At 35.5% G+C, this 4,544-nt stretch overlaps 1 non-coding gene across 1 annotated transcript; it reads left to right on the top strand.

Moving 5' to 3' along the window:
* Positions 1-1,036: 1,036 nt before the first annotated feature.
* LOC142460622 (small nucleolar RNA SNORA48) lies at positions 1,037-1,180 on the top strand. The gene has a single exon (XR_012786795.1). It is a non-coding gene; the product is annotated as a small nucleolar RNA SNORA48 (small nucleolar RNA).
* Positions 1,181-4,544: the final 3,364 nt, after the last annotated feature.

Genomic DNA, 4,544 nt, shown 5'->3' with positions numbered 1-4,544 from the left:
ATCCTACAACAACAGAGATGGGAAGGCTGTGTAAATAAAGTTAAATTGGAGCATGGTTGAAGCCATTCTCATTTCACTTTTGCAAATGAGTCCATATGAGTGAAATGAAATACGGAGACCAATATGTATATGAATCATTCTCCATGATACCTGAGGAAGGCATGTTTGAGTTTATCCTGTAAGAGAAGTCCCTCTCTAACTCTCAGTGCTGTTAAAAAGCCGGCATAAGCTTGTACTTGCTTATCATAGAGCTATGTGTACATGCATACATACGTATATATAAAGTCTATTGTGGAAATTTTCAAATATACAACAGTGTGGATAACAATACAGATCACCCATCTCACCTTCACGGCAAATACTGCTTCATATTTATTCACAATGTTTTTTGGCCCAACTTATTTTAAGCAAATCCTAGACTTCATATCATTTTATCAATCACACTCTCACATACATTAAGGTTCATTTATCATAACTGTTTGGAAAGCTTCTTGAGTTATCTGTTAATAAGTTCATCTTAAAGCTCTCTTTTTTCCTTGTAATTCATGTGTTCAAGAGATTGGGTTTGGCCATAAAGTTTTTCCACAATCTGGATTTTGCTGGTTATATCCCAATGGAGTTGATTAATGTTGTTGTTTGTGCCTTGTACTTCTGGTAAATTGGTAGTTAGATCTTGAGGCTTAATCAGATTTATAATTTTTGTGGTTGTAATTTTCTTTCTTTCTTTGCAAGCAAACTTCAATCAGGAGGGACATCACGTCTGTTTTTTTTTTCCTTCTCTTTTTAGGATGCAAGCAATCATAGACGATCATTTTCTAGCTGTGTTTTCATTATAGGCTGAAAAATGGTGCTTTAAAAAACATGATCATCCTGTTAGCACCTTTCAGTGGAAATAATTCTCGGATGAAGTAATCCTCCCTCTTCCACTGTTTGAACACTTGAGTTATGATTTCTATAGGAAAGGCAAGATAAATATTAGATTCTTATTTTTATTAATTTTTTACTTCTATTTACCAGTTTTTAAAATAAGAAGTTGATCCCCTGGCGATGGGAAAAGAGACCCCTGATTAGTGGTGGTGCTCTGGAAACAGTCAGGGGCAGAGCAGACTGGCAGCCCTTTGTTCATCCTAGCTTGATGCCTAGATCGTGGCCAGAGCTGTTTCATGCCTAGGACACATTAAAATAAATAAATAGAAGAAAATAAGAAGTTGTTTTCCTAACATCCTCTAAATGCAGCTTTAAATATCCATTGCAGTTATTTTGGCCAGTGGAAGCTTCTGAACCCTTTAACACTACCAAAATTAGATTGGAATGCTTTCTATATGCTTTTGATTTGACAAGATATTTCTTGTTCATTTTAGGCATATTTTGCTTCAATTCTGAAAGTGCACATTTCCCCAAGGTTCTTTGTTCCTTTTAGAGCAGTGGTTCTCAACCTTCCTCATGCTGTGACGCTTAAATACAGGATAATACAGTTCCTCATGCTGTGGTGACCCCCCAACCATAACATTATTTTCATTGCTACTTCATAACTAATTTTGTTACTGCTATGAATTGGGTGACCCCTGTGAAAAGAGTCGTTTGACACCAAAAGTGGTCACGACCCACAGGTTGAGAACTGCTGTTTTAGTGGAAAGGATACCTGTAGACAACTTGTTATTATATTACTATGATGACTTGGTCATTGTTTCTAAGATTTTCAGTGGATATGGCTGTGATTTGTATGACTTTTTCATTAAATGAATCATTTGTTCATGTTTGTTTCCCACTCAAATTCTAGATCTCAGAGTTGCTTCCTAACCTCTTAAATCTTATATCTATGTTTCCTTTCTTCCATGTCAAATATCACAGTATCTAAAGCGAACTAAGGAATTAACCATATTTTTAATCTTACAAGACACACACAATAGTATGAGAATACACAGGCCTCTACCTACAGTAGTGATAATGCATGAAATATTTTTGCACTTTTTTTCTCCTTAGGGTATATACAGCTAAGGACTACGTAGTCAGGTTTTAAAGTCATTTAGAACTGCTCCTCTAATGATTCAATTAATCATATCATATTACTTTAATTCATAAAACACGAATGTCTTCCATTTTGCTTCTGCCTTATACGGCTGTCTCAAAGCTAATTCTTTAAATTATGTAAAATATATCTGGTTACAAAGAGCACCTACATAGCAACATCCCCGTCTGTGCGAAGAAGAGACCTTTCATTTCTGTCACTACCCTGGTTGCTCTCACCGCCTTCTTCCTCCTAGAGGTCAAAAGTTCATTGCTATGATGTTTTCTTCTTGTATTTTGAATTGTTATGTACAAGTATCTGTATCATCTTTCTCTCTAAAAGCATGCACGCACAATTATCGTTTGTTAGATGGGACAAAGTATTATACGTATTTTGTTCACCTAGCTTTTTCACTTAACATTGAATGATGAATATCAAGCTGTTTTCCTATATACAGCTATACCTCATTCTACCCCAGTCCATTTCTCCAGGTACATTTCTCTAATAGTTACATTGTCTAGGCATTTCATAGTTTATTCAGTGAGTCCCCTATTGGTGCCATTTGCTATTTTCAATTTTTATTTTTTTTGGTTACAACTGCTGGTTCATGAATAGCATTGTAAATATATCGTTACATAATTTTGCTGATGGAATTTATCTGCATACTGCCACTTTCCTTCCACAGACGAAGAGACATCCCGCACTCCCTGTAGTCATTTCTGAAAGGATGTGTTTCCTCGCAGCTTTCCTGGAGCAGTCAATTGTCAGACTGCTGCCTCTTTGCCAATTGGATCGGTAAAGAATGGTGTTGCACTGAAGTTTTAATTTGCATATATCTTATTGTGAGTGAGGTTTATTACCTTTCATATGTTCCATCTGCATTTGTGTTTCTCTATGACTGCCTTGTTCCTATTCCAAGCACATTTTTTTCTTCTAGGGCAGTTAGCATCTTTCTTCTCTATTTTAAAATATTTCAAGATATAGATATTATTTTTTATTTTCAATATAAGGTGTACATATTTTCTGCAGCTTATTTGACTTACCTGGTCTCTGATAGTTCTGCTAGACATCTTATTTTCCTTTTTCATTTATGTTAATGTAGTTCATTATCAATGCCTTCTGTATCAAAGGGAAGTTTTCCCCACTCCTGCTTCATGGAGAAAGTCAGCCGTGCCTGAGGTTGAATTGCATGGTGACTTATCCACTTACCTGCATCCACACACTTCAGTGGGAAGAAAATAATGCTGAGAATGTTTTCCACATGGCTTTTTCCTGCTTTTTCCACTGACAAACTCTGTTAACATCAGTATACTAATAAAAACAAAAAACAAACCTTGAGGCTCAAATAAAAATAGATCATCAAGACTTATTATAAGGGTTGAACTCAAATATAAAGTTTCATAGGTAACTCCTTTGGCAGTTTAGGTTCTCACGAAACATTTGTTGAATTGGAATGCTGTATTTCTCATATAAGAGAATTTTGGGTATACCTCATCAAAAGTAAGCTTGTTTGTATTTTTTGTCTAGACATCTAAATTATTACACTATACATTAGAACCTATTCATTTATATCTACTAAATATCCATTTCTAAGTTCCTCAACAACAAAGAAGATATTCTTATTCTTTGGTCAATTTTTAAATGAATGAACAAATGGGAAAATTTTAAATCTGTTTTAAGTAAAGATTATCCCAATAATTCTCTTCTTGGCATCTGGGAGCCATGTTCACATTCCCCCAAGCCAGCAATTCTTAGAAAATAGGTAACAGTGCTCAATTACATTAAAAATAATTTTTAAAACAAAATAACAGACTTTTTTCCAATGAAGTCTTTTCAACAATGTGAACATCAATAAAAAGTATAGAGCCAATTAATGTTGGTGCAGTTAGGACAGCTGTGGAACCACAGCCACCTTCAAGAAAAGTCCTACTACTAACATCGAATAGAATTTTGTTGTAAGACTAAAGACTTTTCATTGGCAACACCTTTGTTTTCAACAATATACAAGGTGATTATAAACACGGACTTCACTAGACGGAATCCACAGAAAGCAAATCAACGATGATTTGTGGGAAGAAATGATGGAGACGCTCACTATCAATTGTCAAACAGGACCAGGGTCTGGCTGGGCAATAGACCATCTATTGCTCATCTGCAAGTTCAGGTTCAAGTTAAAGACAATGAAAACAATTTCAGAAAAGCCAAACCTTAAGTATAGCACACCCAAATTTTTTGAAGATCTCAACAATAGATTTGACTTATGGAATACAAATTACTGAGGACCTGACTGGTTGCCGGATAACATAGAGCATACCATCCATGAAAAAAGCAAAAGGTTATTAAAAAGACAAGAACAAAGAAAAGGCCAAAGTACATGTCAGGAGAGGATGAACACTTGCCTGTGCACTTCGCATAGCAGAATCAAGTGGGAGAAATGGAGACGTGAAAGAGCTGACCCAAAAAAAGTGCAAAGGGAAGCCGGAGGAAGCAAAGCATTTTAATGAAAAGTGCACAGAGTTGAAGTTCAAAACCCAAA

This window comes from Tenrec ecaudatus, chromosome 10 (genome assembly GCF_050624435.1).
Source record: "Tenrec ecaudatus isolate mTenEca1 chromosome 10, mTenEca1.hap1, whole genome shotgun sequence".
Lineage (NCBI taxonomy): Eukaryota > Metazoa > Chordata > Mammalia > Afrosoricida > Tenrecidae > Tenrec > Tenrec ecaudatus.
This window is presented reverse-complemented; position numbering and strand designations above follow the sequence as displayed.